The 22,541-nt window shown below is 42.4% G+C and overlaps 1 protein-coding gene across 1 annotated transcript in view; it reads left to right on the forward strand.

Moving 5' to 3' along the window:
• Positions 1–22,541, forward strand: part of LOC134358903 (catenin alpha-3-like) — a 703,413-nt gene that overhangs the window by 260,232 nt on the left and 420,640 nt on the right. The window lies entirely within an intron of this gene.

The raw sequence follows: 22,541 nt of genomic DNA on the forward strand, positions 1-22,541 counted from the left end.
CAAATGTGCTCATAAGTTGGAGCTTATCTTGAAGTTGTCAGGAACTCACGCACTGGATCCTCGGTCTGCGTGAAAGCACACACCACCTTCCAAAAGTTGCTCGAAATCCATCTCAAACATTGGGCTCTCCCACAGGAGTATTGGTTCTTCTTCCTTGAAGCCATTCATCTGCACAAAGCATCTTGTGCTACACGAACAGCATCTCAGTCATCTTCCATCCTGTCTTCTCTCAGCTCGTCAGAAAAGACCTCGACCCACACCAGTGTTCTCTAGAACCTTCTCCCAATTCCACCATCGTGATTAACTGACACCACGTTCCTAAATTGAACAACAAAGGAACTGCTAAAATGAAACACCTACAGCATAACTGTAAAAATCTTAACTGGGACATTACATAGTTTTTTCTCTTCCCTGTGCAGATTTTTTTTGACTGCCCTACAAATTCTTAGTACGTGTCCTACTTTGCTGCATTTCCTGTAAGTTTCGCATTTAAACTTGGGTTGGTCTGGTATATGTGAGACCCTGCCATAGTGGTAACACAATTTATTTGGCCAGGCCCATTTCTGTTTAGGTGATGCAATTTTGTTCACACTCACTTTCATTTGTGAATGTAACTCACTTGTGTCTCTGCTGTTTCCATTGATACAGCAATTTCAACTGCTCTTTTAAATGTAAATTGGCCCTCAGTTAGGATTTTTGAATGTTTTCTTGTAAGATTCCTCAAACTAAATGATCTCTCAGTGCATCATTAAGACCATAAGACATAAGAGCAGAATTAGGCCATTTGGCCCATCAAGTCTGCTCTGCCATTTCATCATGGCTGACCCATTTTCCTCTCAACTCCACATCCTACATTCTGCCTATAACCTTTCATGCCCTGACTAATAAGCACTGATCAACATCCACCTTAAATGCACCCAGTGACCTTGACTCCACAGCTGCCTGTGGAAATGAATTCTACAGATTCACCACCCTCAAGCAAAAGAAATTCCTACTCTTCTTTGTTCTACATGGATGCCCCTCTATTTTGAGGCTGTCCCCTCTGGTCCTAACTTCCCCCACCAAAGAAAAGATGCTCTTTATATCACCTCTATCTAGGCTTTTCAACATTTGATAGGTTTCATTGAGATCCTCCCCTCATTCTTCTAAATTTCAGCCAGGACAGGCCCAGGTCCTTCAATTGTTACTTATATGATAACCCTTTCATTCCTGGAATCATTCTCATGAACCTCCTCTGAACCATCTCCAATGTCAATGTATCCTTTCTTAAATAATGAGCCCAGAACTGCTCACAGTACTCCAAGTGAGGCCCCACTAAGAACATCATTGAACTGAGAATGCTCAGACAAACTTTTCCATGGTCTCCCCTTCCTTTTGATTCTGCTTAAGAAACCTAATGCATTCTGTGATCAAAAATGGTTTAGTTGTCAATGTGCCTGCATTACTTTCACAATGCCAGCAAAGCTATTTTTGGCTGGATTGGTTGGAGCAGTTAATCTTCTAAGCAAACAGTATGCCTTTAAACCCAACGCACTTGTTTCTCAATGGCTATTACATTTGCTTGAATATACTGTTCAATTAGCTCACTATGCATGAACCAGTTACCCACTGAGCAATCAAACACCTCTATCTTTCCGATATAGCCAGCCATTTCTGTTCTTTTTTAAATTTATGATTCACTCAGTACTCACTCTTTATGAACCGATGAATTATTCCACTTTCTGCTTTTTTAAAAACTCAGTCATGTCTTCGCTTCTGAAGAACACATGCTGAACTGCACTGTTTATTTTACTCACCGTTCCTTGCTGCACTTTTTATAAACTCGAACCTCTTGCTGCACTTCAACAGGTTGGTAGCCATCTCGGGGTCATTTTAAAAATACCTCATCACCACTGCTATGACTTGTAACTTTAAAATATTAAACTTATTCAAAGGTAAACAAGAGAGTCAGGAGAGTCTAACTTCGTGTTTACTTTACGCGAGACTCATATATATCACATGGCTGCATCATGATGTATGCAATTCATGTTTCTTTACATTTAACTATAATGTATTATATAAACAAAGAATGCTTCATCAAACGATATATTTACAAGAATACTCAAATATTACTGAAATATTTAATACAGAACACCTCCCTCTAGTGCCTTGTGTTAAACTGAATGATCTTCTTATTTCTGACCTCACTGGCACCCGGCAGGGGTAGCAATCCTGAGATCACAACCCTGAGCTCACTTAGCAGATCTTGTCACCCCTCCTACCCAAGTCATTGGTACCAACATGGACCACAGCCTCTGGCTGAGCACCCTCCCACTTAAGAATGCTGTGGACTCGATCTGAGATGTCCCTGATCCTGGTATCAAACCATCTGGGAATATCACAGAACCTCTTTTCTGTTCCCCTAACCAATGAATCTCCTATTGCTACAGCTTGCCTATTCTCCCCCCTTCCCTTCTGAACCACAGAGCCAGACTCATTGCCAGGGCCCTGATCGCTGTTGCTTTCCCCTGTTAGGCCATTCCCCCCAACAGTATCCAAAGTAGTATACCTGTTGTTGAGGGGAATGGCCTCAGGGGTACTCTGCACTGGCTACCTATCCTCTTTCCCCCTCCTGATGGTTACCTGGTTACCTGCATCCTGCACCTTAGTCCTGACTATCAGCCCCTCAGCCTTCAGAGTGATTCAGAGTTCATCCAGTTCCAGCACCAACTCCTTAACATAGTCTTTTTGAAACTGCAGCTGGGTGCACTTCTTGCAGATGTAGTCATCAGGGTCACTGGAGGTCACCCTACCCTCCCATATCCTGCAAGAGAGACAGTCCACTATCCTGTCCTTTTATTTCCTTCATAAGTCTTCCTACATTATTGTGCCCTTTCTGTTTTCCCTTTGAATAGAAAATATTTGCCCGTTTATCAGTGATCTGGTAGACTGTTGTGACTGCTTACAGTGAATCAGTATTCCATATTCTGTCCCACCTGAGGCACTATACCATATCTAATGAGACATCTTTGGGTCCACTGCACTATATTTCTCTTGATTCATTGGGCCCATCACTTTTAGAAAGCATTACCCATTTGGTTTAACTGTAGTTGTGGTGCATGCTGATGGCGCTTCTCAGTCACTTGAACTGCTCTACCTTGAAGTGGATGGCTTTCTTTGGGAGGGCATCGTGTGTTGCTGCTGAACCAAGCTGAAATGCCAAGATTACATTTGCACCAACACCTTCGCCTACATTCACCTAACATTATCCTTGTGTGTCCATGTGTGACACTAGTTAGACTGTTGCCAAACAAAGCAGACTTTTTCTGAACCTGCTCCTGTTTCTCTCCTGCTTGGCTTCTGGAGTCAGAGGGATATGCAGCATTGAAACAGGCCCTTCAGCCTAACTCATTCGTACTGACTGTGATGCTTAGTCTCATCTGCCCGTGTTTGGCCCATAGCCCCCTCAACCTCCTATTTATGTAGTTACCTAGATGGCTTTGAAATGTTGTTAATGTGCCCATACAGTCACTATTTCTGGCCATTCATTCCAAAGATGCACTACTCTCTATGTGAAGAAGCTACCCTGATATCTTCTGTAAATCTTGCATTTCTGATCTTTGCTCTTTTGTTTTTGGTATCCCCCTCCTGGGAAATGTTTTTTTACCCTGTTCTTGCCACTAATGATCTTGTTCTTTTCATCAACTTTGCACGTCCTCTTTGATCCTTTCTAGAAATCATCTTCCATTTCATATCATGCAGACATTTTCCCAGATGTGGGATTTTTATTAGCGTCTCACGTTGCCATCCACAATACTTGCAACATCAAAGCCACCTTAGCTATAATTTCCCTGAATTCACTTATCAGAGAATTAGATCACGACAGCTCAGAAACAGGTACTTCAGCCCATCTACACTATGCTGAATTATTTTTCTGCTCACCACAGGACCATAGCCATCCATACACCTCTCATTAATGTACTTACTCAAACTTCTTATAAATGTTGCAATTGATCCTGCATCCACCACTTCTACTGGCAGTTAGAAAATAACATCCCAATCCGCACCTGCCAGATCTTTCCTGATCAATAGTGGTAATTCTCCAATTTAGAATTCCAAGGACCAGTCCTACCCTAATAGTACCATGGATTCATAGAGTCATATAGCACAGAAATAGGCCACTCGTCCCATCTAGTCCATGCCGATTTGGTGTTCTGCCTAGTTCCATCGATCTGCACCTGGATCATAGCCCTCCATACCGCTCCCATCCATGAACATATCCAAATTTCTTTTAAGTGTTGCAATCAAACCCTCTCATGCTTCACTGCATGTACTTTCCGCTGTTGGCCATCCACCGTATTTAGACTTAGCGTTAGCTGTTCCCTCTGACTGGTCACCCAAATTCCAATGTAAGTCTGCTGTAGATAAGTAAGTTGCTCAAAACCAGGAACCCATAATTTCAAGCAACACAAACAAAAACCTGGAGGAACTCCTGATGAAGTGCCTCGGTCTGAAATGTTGACTGTGTACTTCTCTCCACAGATGTTGCCTGACTTACTGAGATCCTCCAGAATTTTGTGTCTGTTGCTCAAAAATTCTAGTGTCTGCAGAATCTTTTGTGCCCCTAACCATAATTTCAAGCTAATAGTCTTAGTTTCTTTATGGAAATGTCAAAGAATTCTCCCATCTCCTGTAAAGAGTAGGTAATGGTCGACTGTTTCATTTCCGGTGAGTTGTAATGTATTCTTAAGGGCCTGTCTGGTTTGGTACACTTCTCTCCCAGTGCAACAATGACTGCTGCTCTTGTTTTACTGCTGCTATCAGCTCAAAATACAGTATCATGTACTGAATCCATTCCTTAGATAAGTTACTTGTCTGAAAATCCAATATTTGTTCAGTGTGCATTATCTCAATTGAATCAAACCGTCTCTTAGCACACATCTATATAAATTACCTCAGATGGGAGAAATCTACCGGTATTTGATAATTCTGATATGGGTACATTTCATAGCATTACCTGAGTCTCCTCAACTTTCATTTTCTTTGGGACACTGGGAAGTGGTCTGTAATTCCAACTAACAAGAAAGCTTCCCTTATGAAGGCACAATTTCTTAATGCAGGTTTCACCACAGAGGCAGACTTGACGATCTTCCACACTAAATATTGTGGAAATAAGAAAGAGAAGCAGTTGGTCACTTGATGCAATCATTAAAGTGGTGCAGTTGAATAAGTATAATTGTTCACAGTCAAGGTTACACACGACATGCATTTCAGTGAGATCTTCAGATACATCACCGGGAGATATTACCAAGCCAGAATCCAGTGGATATGATCACTGAGGCAGGATACCAGAAACTTATTATCAGCAGTAAAAACAAGATGAGTGACATCCACTCCAGAAACTCAAATCTATGCTGACACCAGTGTGTGATATTGAGGGTTTGTTGAATTATAGGGAAGACATTAAACTAAGGCACTTGTCCTTTCAGAGTTCCTTTAACACCATGTTGAGGAAGACCTGGGGAATTATTTCTGGCTGGTTACAGATTCGTTGATATTTATTCATGAATTAACATTAATGAAAAGATTAACTAGTCATTATCTCATAGCTAATTGTGTGTATTTTCAATGTGGAAATTGGAGCCATGTTATCTGCATTTGGATAGTGCCCAGTCTTGGAAAGTAGTTGCTTTATTTTAATTTTATATTTTGTTTAGATATATTACTTAGCACAGACCCTTCTGGACCAATGAACTCGCACTGCCCAATTACACCCACGTTGCCATTAAACCTACTAAGGATGAAGGATCAAATTTATTCATCATATACAGTTAAGAATTTTGCTGTGGTGTGTTGGCGCAACATGTAACAAAAACAATTATAACAACAATTATAAAGAATAAAGAATTACATAAAAAGTAAAGTTAGAGGTTAAGGTTTTTGGAATGTAGAAGGAAATCAGAGCACCCGGAGGAAACTCATAAGTCATGGAGAGAGCATATAAACTTCTGCAGACAGTGGTGTAATTGAACTCAGGTGACTAGTCCTGTAATGGCATTACAGTAACCACTAAGCTACTGGGCTGCCCAACTATGCTTACTTGAGGTTGCGAAAGGTGCAGTAGAAGTGCAAACTTTGGCTTAGGAAGAAGGTCTTAGTGTAGGGAAAGAGAAGGGAGAGGGTTAAAGTGATCTGTGAAGGCAATTCCAGAAATTAATGCCCTATTTTCAACATTGTGGTTCTGAACATTGCAGTAAACTCTACGCAATCCATACCCACTTTCTCTTATTAAACGGTACCACCCTCATGTAGTTTTTCATTGCACACAATGTGCCAGTGTTCCACAGCAGTAACAGATATCATTGCATCAACAGGATTTAAAGTAGTTCAGAAACAGTATACAGTTTATAGCCTGATCACAAAGTATTAACAGAGGATGATTCAGTGATCTAATGTGTGGCCAAAATCTAAACAACTAATTACAATAAATTAATCTTTTTACATTACTGCTGAATCTGCTGTAAAATTGCCCTGACTGTTTCAGTTTCTAATTACGTTTATAGACCAAAGAGTTATGCAACATGGAAGTAAGTTTTTCAGTGCAACTCTTCCATGGTGAACAAGGTGCCTACCTGAGCTAGTCCCATTTGCCTGCAGTTTGCTCATATCTTCCTAAAACCTTCCAATCCAGAGACTGACCACTAACCCCGACAATGGAAATGCAGAGATGGCGGAATGGAGAGTGACGATCAAACAGAGAGCAAGCGAAAGTGTATTAAGTTTGGGAATTGGGAACACAGTTGATGAAATTTTCCAGACTTGTCTGTAATATACCAAATAATGAATGAAACCCAAAAAGGATTAGAACGCAGAATGTTCAACTAATCTCACAAAACAGGGCGCCTCAGTAGTGTAGTGGTTAGCGCAATGCCTTACAGTACAGGTGACCCAGGTTCAATTCCCGCCGCTGCCTGTAAGGTGTTTGTACTTTGTCTCTGTGACCGCGTGGGTTTCCTCCGGGTTCTCTGGGTTCCTTCCAGAATCCAAAGATGCACTGGTACCAGTCAGTAGGTTAGTTGGTCATTGTAAATTGTCCCGTGATTAAATTGGGGGATTGCTGGGCGGCATTCTTCGAAGGTCCAGAGAGGCTTACTCTGCGCTTTATCTCAATAAATAATAAGAAGGCCAATTTTAGCTGGGGCCTGCTGTAAGGTTCTACTTGTAAAAAGTAAATGAAATCAAAGGAGGAGTTGTTCAGTATGACAATGGGTTCAGACAGGTAAAGGAAAGCGATGGAGAAGATGGACAACCTAGGTCTCCATTCAAGGGATAAAAACAAGGTCCCTATTGAGATGCTGGAGGCTCAGGGAGATAGATTACGATTGTGTAAAGGTGTTAGCAAAACCCTGGAAGCATCAATAGGGACTTGGAAGGGTCAGAGAGAAATGCCAGATTAAACAATGTACAAAGGAATAATGGGTCGGCCTGGGCAAACCTCTTTGTAGATGTCGGGAAGGTAATGGGAGTTGTGAAAGAACTTGGACAAGTTAAAGGTTGATCTTATACAGAAGGAAGGGGAAGATTCCCTAGTATGAGTTACACCTATTAGGAAGCCCCGTAATTCCTGTCAACACGCCTTTCACAGTATTTCAGCCTTTAATATCCTATCAACCTGCACTTTTACAGGTGTCTTCAGTTTTCTAAAGGATTAACTTAATAGTGTGGAAAATTGTTTTCAGGAATTTTCAAAAAAAAATCAATAAACTTCAGATTTTGGAAGTATGAAATAAAAGCAAAAAATGCTAGAAATTCTCATTAGGTAACATTGGCTCCATATTTCTTTAGCTATTTACACTGCCTGACCTGCTAAGCAGTTGCTATAGCTCAGCTTTTTGCAACTTTTAATTAATCTGTCAATTGGACAACTTCATCTTTGTAGACACACACTCATCCACACAGGTTTTAATAAAGTTGTTAGCAACTGCAGCATACTCATCCAGGTTCGAAGATGAATCTCTGAATACAGTCCAGTCCACTGATTCAAAGCAGTCCTGCAGGCACTCCTGTGCTTCGTCTTTCACAGTTTGGACAAAGGTCCTTCCCCCGACACATTAACTCTGTTTCTGTTTCTATAGGTGATGGATAATCTGATAAATATATCCAGCGTTTTTAAAAACCCTTTTAAAAAGTTGGTGCTTTGTCATTGATATTGGCTTTGGTGGGAGTAGATTCATTTTACACTCATTTCTGAGGGTTCTGAATCTGAAAGGAAATTTATCTCCTTATCTTTCATGGGATTCTGATTGCCCGAGCTCCCAAAGTGAAGTTTTCAACCTCACTGGTTTAAAAAAAGCAAGAACATTAATTACTTGTTAAAAAGCAGGATTTACCAATGCCACTTGCCCTGAACTGATGCAACTTCTGGAAGAAGATGGCACCAGTGAACAACACGACCAAAAGCACCATTGTCCAGACGGTCCACAAAACTGCTTATTTCTCTTCTTTCATGCCTTCTTTTTCTTTCCAATGTGGTTCTGCTACAGCTGGAGCCTGTGATCTACATTTTTGTGGTGTTTTTTTCTGGCTGATTGTGCGACCTGGCACTTTGCTGTCTCCGAGGGTGTTCTGTGAGACGCGTGGCCTCAAGACCAAGATGCCTGGAGCCCAGGATCAACCCCGTTTCTCACCGATTAAAACACCAGGGAAGACTGGAATCACTGGGGCAAGTGTGGAAGGCGAGGGGGCCGTTCATCGCTGGGCTCTAGCCTCTTGCTCGCTGCTGTGAAGGAAGGTGTCTGTGTGTGTGATGGTCTCTCTCTCTCCCTCTCACCTGCTGCTGCCGGGGGACGGTCTCTGTGTTCTCTCCCTCGGTGCTGCCTGGGGATAGTGCCAGAGTTCTGGGTCTCGTGCAATGTTTAATTGAAGCGGTTTGTGGATTGGACTTTGTAGTTCAGGTTATCATGTGTTTCCGGCTTCAGGTGGCTCCTTCTTTTAATGATAATTTGGGCGACTTTGAACTGAGGTAGCCTGCGGATAATGAGCGCTGAGCTGAACCTGAACGTGTCTGAACTCTGACTTTGTATTTTATCTTCTGTGTTGTTCGCTCAATTTGTTTTGTTGCCGTTGCACATTTTGTGTTTTTTTGTGTGTGTGTTGATGTTTTTCTTTGAATGGATTCCATGGCTTTCTTTTTTTCATGGCTGTCTGTGGGAAGATGAATCTCAGGGTTGTATACTGCATGCATACTTTGACAATAAATTTAAAGAACAAACAGCCAAACTGTGATTTCTGATATCCTGCGTTCTCAAATACAGTTTCATACTTGTGTCCGGACTGTTTTGGCTGTGGACCACATTTACTCTTAGTTTTCCAATCGTTCCAAGCTACTGTTGCTAATCTCTGCCACACCCTATGATTTGCTTCTCATTGCTGCATTAGAAAAGTCACTCAAACTCCATAGGTGCCGTGGTAGCGCAGCAGTTGGGGGCGTCAGCGTTCCGAGTTTAGTTCCGGCACCCTCTGTAAGCAAGCTTGTAGTTCTTTCCTGCGTGTGTGTGGGTTTTCTCCGGGTGCTCCGGTTTCTTCCCACAGTCCAAAGGTGTATCAGTTAGTAGATTAATTGGTCATTGTAAATTGTTCTGTGATTAGGCCAGGAATAAATCTGTACCTGCAGGGCGGCGTGGCTCAAAGAGCCAGCAGGGCCTGTTCCACGCTGTATTACTACACTAATAAAATAAAGACTTCACTTAGGCTACGTCCACACTACGCCGGATAATTTTGAAAATGAAGCTTTTTCTCTTCGTTTTGACCTTCTGTCCACACTGAAGTGACGTTTCCAGCCCCCGAAAATGGAGATTTTCAGAAACGGTCTCCAGAGTGAATAAATCTGAAAACGCCTAATATCGGTTGCAGTGTGTACGGGGTAACCAGAGCTTTTTAAAACTGCTGTCATGACATGCCGGAACAGATGGCGACAGCGCGGCATTTCATTGTTTTCTTCTTATTCTTCTTCTTCTTATTATTACTACTTTATTGTCGCCAAAGAATTGATACTAGAGCGTACAATCAACACAGCGATATTTGATTCTGCGCTTCGCAGAACCTAACAATTTCAGAACAGACGGCAACGAGACTGAAGCCAGAAGAGTTAGAAATGTACTCACCAAATACTTTGACCCATAGGTTACTGAATAAATAAATATACTCACTTTGCCCCATTTTCTGTCCTTGCTTGTATGAAGGTGGTTCACCTATTTATGCAAGTACTTCTCTGACAATAGATGTGTAACAGCCTAATGTAACATTGTATGGAAGTACAAGATAACACTGATGCAGACATGTTTTATACATTTAACAAGGTGCTTTATTAATGCAACAGAGTTAGTCAGTTTTTCAATGTTCGTCATCAGCTGGGTCATACTGTCCGTGAACTCCTTGTCGGTTGCCTCCATATGCTCCAGTATTTGTTTTTTTTTAGTTTTAAGTCCTCCTGCGCGAGAGCCAAGAGCAATTCCTTTTAATTTTTTCTACTCTATAACTGGACAAATGCGCACCAAGTATATCGTTTCCTCTTCGCTTGTTTTCTGTGTGTCCTGCGCGTGCCCAGTAGGAGGAGATTCGCCCAAATATCCGTCTAATCGGAAGTACAGGAGCCTTAGGTCCCACATCATTGGGTTCTGGAGCAGCCATTACCCTACAACCATCAGACTCCTCAGCCGACGTGGATAACTTTACTCATCTTAATTCTGAACTAATTTCACAACCTACAGATTTACTTTCAAGGATTCTACAACACATATTCTCAGTATTATTTATTTATACATACACTCAGTGGCCACTTTATTTAGCACACCTGTACACTTGCTTGTCAATGCAAATATCTAATCAGTCAATCATGAGGCAGCTACCCAATGCATAAAAGCAAGCAGACACGGTCAAGAGGGTCAGTTGTTGTTCAGACCAAACATGAGAATGGGGAAGAAATGTGGTCTAAGTGACTTTGACCATGGACTGATTGTTGGTGCAAGATGAGAAACTACTGATCTCCTGGGATATTCATGCACAATCAGTCTCTAGAATTTACAGACATGCTGTGAGAAACAAAAAATGACATCCAGTGAGTGGCAGTTCTGCGGCTAAAAATACTTGTTAATGAGTGAGGTCAGAGGAAAATTGCCAGATGGTTTGAAGCTGACAGGAAGGAGACAGTAACTCAGATAACCAAGTGTTACAAGAGTGGTGTGCAGAAGAACATCTCTGAATGCACAACACATTGAATCTTGAAATGGATGGGTTAAAGCAGGGGTCCCCAACCTTTTTTGCACCGCAGACCGGTTTAATATTGACAATATTCTTGAGGGGGCGGGGGAGGTGTTCAAGTAGGGTTGCCAACTTTCTCACTCCCAAATAAGGGACAAAAGTAGCAGTCAAATACGGGACACTTGTGTTTACCCCGAGAAAGACTACCATGACCATGAAGCCTTGCGCGGGCACCTGTGTGTGCATGCGTGTACGTGCCGATTTTTTTCTACAAATCGGTTTTGGCTTAATCTTCCCGATTCTGTTAAGTGAAACTACACTGTATACATTATTTCTACTTTATATAGGCTGTGTATTTATCATATCATTCCTGCTTTTACTATACATTAGTGTTATTTTAGATTTTATGTGTTATTTGGTAGGTTATTTTTTGGGTCTGGGAATACTCAAAAATTTTTCCCATATAAATTAATGGTAATTGCTTCTTCGCTTTACACCATTTCGGTTTACGAACGATTTCATAGGAACGCTCTATCTTAGCGGGGGAAATATGGGACAAGGGCAGTCCCGTATGGGACAAACCAATTTAGCCCAATATACAGGATGTCCCAGCTAATACGGGACAGTTGGCAACCCTATGTTCAAGTTCAACAGGTGTGTGACAGGGAACGAGGAAAGGTGCAGCCGATATCGTTTCATATCGCTAAATCATATCGTTTCCTCGTGGCCCGGTAGCACATGCTTTGCGGCCCGGTGGTTGGGGACCACTGGGCTACAGCAGCAGAAGCCTATAAACACACACTCAGTGGCCAATTTATTAGGTACAGGAGGTATATTTGAGACTGTATATTTTAATTATTTACACAATTTGTCTTCTTGTGCACATTGGTTGCCTGTTTGTCTTTAATTATGTATCTTTTTCCATGGATTTTATTGTACTTTATTTTCCTGTAAATGTCTGAAAGAAAATGAATGTCAAGGTAACATATGTGGACATACACATACTATGATAATAAATTTACTTTGACTTTGAGATTGTGGTCTTACTGAGCCAAGAACACCTGCATGTGGGTCTGGAAGGTCTCCATGGCCTCTGCAGGTTCACATGCATTTTCATATACCTCTCCCTATACCCTCCTGTAAATACCTTCCCACATGTCTCTCATCATTTCATTATTATTCATTCAGTGACAACTGTGCTCTTTAGATCAAAGACGGTGGCTTGTATTGTGTTTCTCTTTACAAGCTGGTGACAGGGATTGCAGCTGTTATACTGAATGCTGGCAGCTGCAAGAACTTGCCGTATGTGAGTAGGGATAATGCCAGTTTCAGCATGGCAGTTTATCAGGAAGATCTATCTGTAACCATCCTTTTTTTCGCTCTAAGTATTAGAATGAGTCCCATCTCTGCTTGAATACTATAAACAGTAGTAAAGCAATTTCTAGTGTTATGTTTTCTCAGTACAATTAAAGCTAGCACAGCTGGTGTCTCAGTTATGCCTGTAATGGCATGCCATGGTGTTCCAGCGCAAACACGTGAAAATCTGCAGTCGCTGGAAATTCAAGCAACACACATAAAAAATGCTGGTGAACGCAGCAGGCCAGGCAGCATCTATAGGATGACGTACAGTCGACCCTTCGTCCTGTCTCGGCCCGGAACATTGACTGTACCTCTTCTTATAGATGTTGCCTGGCCTGCTGCGTTCACCAGCATTTTTTATGTGTGTTCCATGGTCTTCCAATTTCTTTTCACTTGTTCCTCTACCTAAGTCTTAAAGGAATGCAGCACAGATCACAGGTCTAAGTTGGGAAAATATTAATTTCTCATCTTGATACATGGGAATTTAGGCCACATGCTCCTCAACATTGCTTAAATAATCTTTGAATAGTCCCATATGTTGTATTGGGATCTTATTCAGGCCAGGGCTAGCTGCATCAAAACTACATATAGGAGAACTCCATTTTATGGGGACAGTACATTCTTAGAAACTAGTCCAAATTGTGATTTTCCACAGCATGAATCTGCATCGTCTACTGTATATGTGTTAAGAAATGCTAGTTGAAAAAATAATTTCTTTCACAGGTGTTCTGTGGGAATGAATTTTATTCAGTATCTCAAGTTTTTTGCATTGTAATTTGTGAGTGGTGGATTTTCATACAGAATGGGTATAATGCAGGGGTTACCTGCATCCAAGTCTCACCGAGCCTGATTATCTCCAGCCACAGTTTGTTGAGAAACCCAGGCCTATGGATGCTGTCTGTCATGACCACAGCCATTCGACTTCTTGCCCCTTGTGAAGAACAGTATACATCATCTCCACAAAAACGAAAACTGGTGATGTTAGAAAAACTCAGCAGGTCAGGCAGCTGTGGATAAAGATACAGTTCATGTTTCAGATTTGGGCCTGTCATCAGAACGCAGCATCTATTTTCACATCTGCCCAATGACATAGCACTTCATCTGGATATGTTGGTAGTATCACGTTGTCGCTGGTTAAAGATACCTTGCAGCAACTGTGACCCTATATCTCATCCAGCTACTGAGAAGAGTGCAGCTGTTACTGTGTTCATTTGTAGTGTTCGGCCAATTACTGTGATAGTGGTCTTGAAATCATATTTGTTCTGTTTCTACCTGAGGCATAAAAGTTGATTAGCCATTGGTTATAATGTTATGAAGAGAACCTCTTATAATTGCTTCATAAGTTCACTTCTTGCCATTTGAATACTGATAGTTGTTACTATCTGAAAACTGGAAATGGAAACTGGAGTAGTCTGATGTGCCAGAACCATGATTCAGTAAGACTCATCTTAAACCTCAATAACCCCATATACTTGATTCTCTTCATTTCTACAGATCTAACAATTTCTGTCTTGAACTCATATTTGTACTTTGTGCTTTGTCTGTCTTGGTAAACTAATGCTATGTGCCCACCTTGTTGCCGGTGAAATAGAATCTATGCAAAATGAGCAGAGGCGAGGTGAATGGTTGTCCTGATAACAGTGTTACTGCCTTTTCATTCACATTACCAGGGTACTTGCTGATTGACACACAACATGCAAACACACACACCTGCAACCTGCACCAAATGAAACTATTTCACGTTCTTTGATTATTTTTGCTATGAAGATGAAAATCATGCATAACTTATTGAATATGAGTGAATTCCCATGTATAATAAACTCAGCTGGCATATTGCCCTAAGTACACAAACAAATTGTTCTCTCAATGCATGATCTAGAAACACGTCAAAACAAGGGAGCTGAAACAAATACTTCAACTCAACATTACAATTACCAGTCATTTCTCCTGGCTTATGACTGCTGACATTGGATTAGTAACTTCTGAAACTTTCTGAGAGTTCAGGTTTAATGTGGCTATGCAGTATTTCAAAATCATTCAGAACCTTCCTCAACCAGAAGCCCTGGATGAACCAAGAAATTCACAAACTGCTGAGAGCTAGATCGGTGGTGCTCAGGACTGGTGACCCAGCAACCACAGGAGGTCCAGGTATGATCTCTGGAAAGCCATCTCACATTCAAAGTAGCAATTCCAGACTAAACTTGAATCACAAACGGATGATCAACAGCCATGGCACAGCTTAAATGCCATCACCTACTACATAGCAAAATGGAGAGACACATGTGACAACAGGGTTTCGCTCTCAGGTGAGCTCAATGCCTTTTATGCTTGTGCTGACTGACAGAGGACCTGGCTGGTGGTGTAGTGGCATTAGTGTCAGACTTCAGGATGAAAGGTCCCGAGTTTGAATCCAGCCGGCTCCCCTGCACGCTTTCCATCTGTGCTGGGCAACGAGCTGGTGTGATCTCTTTGGAAACTCACCCGGAAGAAGGCAATGGCAAACCACTGCTGTAACTTGCCTCGTATACAGTTCCCCACTACGTCAGAGAGGCATGGAGGGATATTGTCCGCTGACTGGCGAAACTCCATATGCGACGTACCTTTCCTTTTGACTGACAGAACATTGATCTGCCTTCACAACCCCTTCCACAGCCACAGTGACTCTGTGATTTAAATCTCTGAGGCCAAAGTGAAAGCATCCTTTAGGAGGGTTAACCCATGGAAAGCATCTGCCTAGATGGCATACCGGCCTGAGTAATGAAAACTTGTGCTAATCAACTGGCTGGAGTGTTCATGGACATCTTCATCCTCTTGCTTCAGCAGTTTGAGGTACTCACCTGCTTTAAGCAAGCATCAATCACCCGGTGCCCAAGAAAAATGTAGTAACCTGCCTGAATGACTACTGTCCATTAGCACTTACATCCACGGTGATGAAGTGCTTTGAGAGTTTGGTCATGAAGCATATCAACTCCTGCCTGAGGAGTGATTTGGATCTGCTCCAATTTGCCTACTGTCACAACAGGTCAAAAGTAGACGCCATTTCATTGGCTCTTCTCTCAGCCCTGAAACAGCTCGACAATGGAGATGCATGTTAGGGTGCTCCTCATGGTCTACAGCTCAGCATTCAACACTCTCATCCCCTCGAAGCTAATCACTAAGCTTCTAGACCTAGGTCTTGATCCCTCCCTGTGCAACTGGATCCTTAATTTCCTGGTCAGTATGGAATGGCAACAACATATCCTCCACCATCACCATCAGCACAGGTTGAATGGTGCCACAACAGCCTCTCGCTCAGCATCAGCAAAACCAAAGAGCAGATTATTGATTAAAGGAGTAAGAAACTGGAGGTCTGTAAGCCAGTCTTCATTGGGAAATCAGCAGGAGAGAGGATCAGTAAATTTAAAATCCTTGGTGTTATTGTATCAGATGATCGGTCCTGGGACCCAGTGTGTGCCATACCACAGAAGGCACAAGAGCAGCTCTTTTTTCTTACAAGTCTGAGCAGACTTGCCATGTTATCTAAAACTATGACGGACGTCGATAGATGTACAGTGGAGGGCGTCCTGATGAGCTGCATCATGGCCTGGTGTGTAAACACGATTGCCCAGGAATGGAAATATTTACAGATACAGTGCAGTCCATTGCAGGCAAAGCCCTCCTCACAATTGAGCACATTTACAAGGAGCACTGCTACAAGAATGCAGCATCCATCATCAAAGATCGTCACCATCCAGGACATGCATTCTTATTGCAACTACCATTGGGTGGGCGATACAGAAGCTTTGGGCCCACATCACCAGGTTCAGGAGCAGTTATTACCCTACAACCATCAGGCTCATGAACCAGCATGGCTAACTTCACTCACCTGAACACTGAACTGATTCCACAACCTATGGGACTCACTTTCAAGGACTCTACAACTCATGTTCTCAGTACTATTTATTTACTAAATTATTTGCACAATTTGTCTTCCTCTGCACATTGGTTGTTTGTTTATACATAGTTTTAATAAATTCTGATGTATGTCCTCATTTTTCTATAAATGACTGCTATAAAATGAATCTCAGGATCGTATATGATGACATTCTGTATATGTATGTCGATAATAAATTTACTTTGACTTTGACTTTGAGGAGCCATAGAGTAATTCAGTACAGAGAAAGGCCCTTTGACCTAACTTGCCCATGCTGAGCAAGGTGCCTATCTGAGCTAGACCTCTTGCCAGTAATTGACCCATATCCTTCTAAGTCAGGGGTTCCTGAACTTTTTTTTTAATGTCATGGACCCCTACTGTTAACCAAGAGGTCCATGGCCACCAGATTGGGAACCCCCGTTCTAAATGTTTCCCATCCATGTATCTGATAAACTGCCATCCATTTAACTTAGTTATCATTTTATTTATTTAGTGCTACAGTGCAGAGCAGGCATTTCCAGCTCAAACAAGCTTGCACCCACCTATTTAACATCAGCCTAATCACAGGACATTTTACAAAGACCAATTAACCTACTAACCAGTCATCGATGGACTATGGGAGGAAACCAGAGCACCTAGAGGAAGCACATGCAGTCACGAGGAGATCGTATCAACTTTTTAGAGACAGTGCTGGAACTGAACTCGGAGCAAGCCAAGCTGTAATACTTTGCTACCATGGTGCTTGTATTTTATATTCTTTGGAAAGCTTATCTGAAGAGGACATGGAGCAGTACAGTACTGTACAGGCAATTCAGCCCACAATATTGTGCCGATCTTAACGCCAATTTATACCAAATGTCCTCCTCCAGTGTATCATCCATTTCCCTCCATTCACGTTAGTATCCTAAAGTCTCTTAAACGCCATCAAAATGGCCGATTCCACCACTATCCCTGGTAACCCATTACTGGTGCCCAACACCTGGATTAGACCATAAGACAAAGGAGCAGAAGTCATCCATTCGGCCCATCGAGTCTGCTCCGCCATTTTATCATGAGCTGATCCATTCTCCCATTTAGTCCCACTCCCCCGCCTTCTCACCATAACCTTTGATGCCCTGGCTACTCAGATACTTATCAATCTCTACCTTAAATACACCCAATGACCTGGCCTCCACTGTTGCCCGTGGCAACAAATTCCATAGATTCACCACCCTCTGACAAAAAAAATTTCTTTGCATTTCTGTTCGCATTAGAAAGAAGAGAACTTACTTTTGCCCTTGAACCTTAAAAGCGTGTCCTCTGGTGTTTGACATTTCTACCCTGAGGAGAAAGATTCCGTCTACCCTAACTATACCTCTCATAATTTTGAAAATATTTATCAATTCTTCACTTGGTCTCCCAAGGAGAACAACCCAAGTTTATCCAAACTTTCCTTATTGCGTATACTCTTTAATCTATGCGCAATCTCTACATCCTTCCTATAATAGAACAACCAGAAATGCACACAATACTGCAAGTGTGACCTCGCTGAAGTTTTATATAGCTGCAGCATGATTTCCTTACTCTTATTCTCAACACCCCTGCCAATGAAGAAAAGCGGGTCAAAAGCCTTCCTTACAAACTTATCCACTTGCATAGCGACTTTCAGTGAGCTACGGACCTAGACCCCAAGATCCCTCTGTACCTCAATGCTACTAAAGTGCCTGCCATAAACTGTATATGTTCTCCTTTCATTTGACCACCCAACATGTAAAACCTCACACTTGCCGAGATTAAGCAACATCTGCCACTTTTCCGCCCATATCTGTAACTCATCTATATCCTGCTGTAATGTTGAATATTTCTCAATGCTGTCTACAACTCCACCCATTTTCAAAGGTTCATTTATTATTAAAGTATATAACTCAGAAATTCTTTTGGCGTCGTCCATAAATTTGCTAATCCACCCATCAGCATTTTCATCCAAAGCATTGATATACAGTATATCACAAACAACAGAGGTCGCAGCAGCGAGCCTTGAAAAACTCCACTGGTCATAGACTTCCAGCCAGGATACCAGCGTTTCACCCCTACACTCTGCCCTCTACAGAAAAGCCAGTTCCAAATCCAAACTTGAAATTTACTCTGGATCTCATATATCTTCACTGAATCAACCTACTGTGGGGGACTTCATTAAATACATTAATTGGAAGGCCATGCCCTTCCAAGTGCACATAAGTCCTTTCCCACAGTATCCTCTCCAATAACTTCTTTACCGCTGATGTGAGGCTCACAGGCCTACAGTTACCTGGATTATCTTTACTTCTTTTCTGGAATAAAAGCACAACATTTGCCACTCTCCAGTCCTCAGGGACCTCTCCTGTTGCTTGTGAAGACAAATAGATCCTTGTCAAAGCTCCAGCAAACTCCTCACTTGCTTCTATCAGTATTTTGGGATATATGCATCCATCCCTGGTGACATTCCACCTTAAGGCTGTTCATAAGACCCAGCACCATCTCCTTCTTAACCTCAAACTGCCCCAGCACATTAGCATGACCCATTCTGTTTTCACTGTCCTCTAATTCCCTCTCTGTAAATATTGTGAAGTGTAGTGGTGACTATATTGACTGGCTACATCATGGCCTGGTTTGGAAACATCAATGCCTTTGAATGGAAAATCTTACAAAAGGTAGTGGATTTGGGCCAGTATATCACAGGGTAAAGACCTCCCAGCCGCTGAGCACATCTACATGGAATATTGTCAGAGGAAAACAGTATTGATCATCAAAGATCCTCACCACCCAGGTCATGCTCTATTCTTGTCACTGCTATCAGGTAACGGTAGAAAAACCTCAGGACTTGCACCACCAGGTTCAAGAACAGTTACCATCGAAATCTTAAACAAGAGGGGATAGCTACACTCACTTGCCTATCCATTGAGATATTCCTGCAACCAATGATCTCACTTTAAGGACTCTTTATTATTGTTTATTTGTATTTGCATTTGCACAGTTTGTTATCTTCTGCACTGTGGTTGATCTTTCACCAATCCTGTTATAGTTACTATTCTATAGACTTGTTTAGTATGCCCGCAGGAGAATAAATCTCAAGGTTATATATGGTGACATATATGTACTTACATAATAATATTCACTTTGAACTTTGAACTAACATATCCACCTCTTGCTCTGACTCTGACAAATTTGTTTGAGTAAACCCATCCTCTACTTAGTTATCCATGTTTTCTTCATAAAAGTATAAAATGCCTTGGGATTATCCTTGACCCTGCACACCAAGGGAATTTCATGGTTCCTTTTGGTCTTCCTAATCATCTGCTTGAGCATCTTTGTAGCTATCTTTATATTCCACAAGTTCCCATCTGATATTAGCTCTCTAAACCTTACTTATGCTTCCTTTGTGTTCCTGGATAAATTTAGGGCTTTCAGGTCATCCAAGGTTCCCTTACCTTCCACTGCCTCTCCCTTTCCTCACCTCGATCCACCTATCAGTTGTTGGTGCCAGCTCCACCATTTCCCTTCAGCTTCATATATGGCTGTCTCCCCACTGTCTTTCAGTCCTGATGAAGGGTCTCAACCAGAAAATTGAAAGCTCGCTCCACAGATGCTGCCTGGCCGCTGAGTTCCTCCAGCTTTTTGTGTGCTGGTTTAATTGGAGTTAGCCCTTTGAACTTTACATTGTTTTCTTGCCTTGCCTTGTCTTGCGCCCTTAACTCTTGGTGGAGTCATCAGGGCACCCTCATGTCAAGCTTTGTACCAGTCTGTTCCATCTGTCATGGTTGTGTGCCAGAGCCTGGGTCACCGCAAATGTTTTCCCTGTCCATTCTTTAATGTTGTCCATCCATCTTCTCCTCTGTCTACCTCTCCTTCTTTCCCCCTCCACAGTTCCTTGTAGAATGGTCTTTGCAAGGCCACTGTATTTTGTTACGTGGCCGTACCATCTCAGCTTTCTTTTCTTCACTGTTGTGAGAAGGTCTTCACAGAGGCCAATGTGGTGCTGGGTGGTTTTATAGACCTGCTCATTTGTGATGTGGTCCAAGTATGAGATGCCCAAGATGTTGCAACAGCATCTCATTTCCAATGCCTGTACCTTCCTCTGTAGCTCTGCTGTGAGGGTCCATGTCTCACATGTGTACAGGAAGATGGAGAATACCAATGCACGCAGGAGTCTGAACTTGTACTTCATGGTGATGTCGCTGTCCCTCCTTATTGTCTTGAATTTGGATAGTGCAGTCATTGTCTGTGCGGTTCTTGCCAGGACTTCTGGTCTTGGTCCTTCATCACTGATGATTGCCCCCAGGTATTTGAACTGCTGCACTGTCTCAAGTTTCTAACCATGGACTGAGATGTCTGTTGTGATGGCACCATTGGCATTTGCCATGAGCTTGGTTTTCTCGGCACTTATTTCCATTCCAAACTTTGTGGAGGCTCTGTCTAGATGGCTGACCAGGTTGGCCAGTTCGTCCTCTTTTCCTACAAGTCCATCAATGTCGTCAGCAAATCTTAGGTCTGCGATGTTCCTCCCTTCGATACTGATGGTGCCTACGTGATCTTCAAGGCAACACTCATGATCCATTCCAGGAAGACGTTGAAGAGAGTGGGGGAGAGGAGGCAGCCCTGACAGACTCCTACCGAAGTATGGAACCACTCCCTGACGGTGCCCTGAGCGAGTACTGCACTGGTTGCCTTGGCATAAAGCTGATGGATTGTATGAATCAGTTTCTGCCTTATGTTGAATTTCTTGATTGTGGCCCATAAGGCATCATGCCAGACTCTGTTGAACACCTTCTTGAAGTCTATGAAAATGTGGTAGAATTCTCTCTGGTGCTGAAGGTGTTTCTCACAGAGGGTGCAGAGGTTGAAAATCTGTTCCGTAGTGCTTCTGCCCTTACAGAAGCCTGCTTGTTTCTCGGCAATTATGTCTTCTGCCTGAGGTCTCAGTCTGTTCAAGATGATTCTGAGCATTACCTTGCTTACACGGCTGATCAAACTGATGGTACGATAATTCTGACAAAGTTGGAGTTTGCCTTTCTTGGGAAGCACAGTGATCAGCGACTGGGTCCAAGGTGTCAGCCATTCACCTGTCTGCCAGATCTTATTGCAGATGGTGGTAAACATGTCTATCGTGGCCTCTCCTCCATGCTTCAGCAGTTCAGCAGGGATGTTGTCAACTCCTGCTGACTTCCCGCACTTCAGTGATCATATTGTGGCTTCAACTTCTTCACGCATGATTGGATAGTCATGCTCATTGGAAGATTCCTACACATTCAGCATGCTTGGATCCCCTTTGCTCCGGTAGTTGTGCAGTTCTGAACAGTACGCTATCCACCTTTCCATTATTTCTTTTTCTTCTGTGGGACTTTTGCCATTTTTGTCTTGGATGGTGTTTACTTTGCCTTGTTTTTCTTTGGTAAGATATTTCATCAGTTGGAATGGCTTCTTTGTGTTGTTGTTGGAGAGGCTGTCTTCAATGTCTGCACATTGTTCGGTTACCCATCTTTGCTTTGCTTCCTTCGTTTCCCTTCTGATTTCCTTGTTGATTTTCCTGTATTCTGTTCCTCCCACTGCTGTGTTTTTATCTTTCTTTAATTTCCTTCTTGTGTCACACACATCCAGTATCGTTAGTGACCCATGCTTTAGACTTGTGGCAGCTTTTCCCCAGAATCTTTCTTGCTGTTTCTGTCATCACTGTGTTAAAGTTATTTGTGGTGGTCTCCAGGTCTTCATTAAGGAGGAGTATTGGTGCAAACTTCCCCCCAACTGCTGCCTGAAATTCTTCAGAGATAGCAGGGTCTTTCAGTTTTTCAAGGTCGAATCTCAGCTGGCTGTTTTTTGGCTTGTTGATTCTCCTCAAGTGCACTCTGATGTTCATCATGACAAGGTCATGGTCACTGCCCACGTCTGCTCCTGGGAATGTTCTGGTCTTCAGTCTGGTCAGACCAGATTTGTGCCGTCTTTGCACCAGGATGTAGTCAATCTGGTGATGTTGACCACTGGGGGCATGCCAGGTCCATCTTTGGGATGTTTTGTGCTC

Source organism: Mobula hypostoma, chromosome 19 (genome assembly GCF_963921235.1).
Source record: "Mobula hypostoma chromosome 19, sMobHyp1.1, whole genome shotgun sequence".
Classification (NCBI taxonomy): Eukaryota; Metazoa; Chordata; class Chondrichthyes; order Myliobatiformes; family Myliobatidae; genus Mobula; species Mobula hypostoma.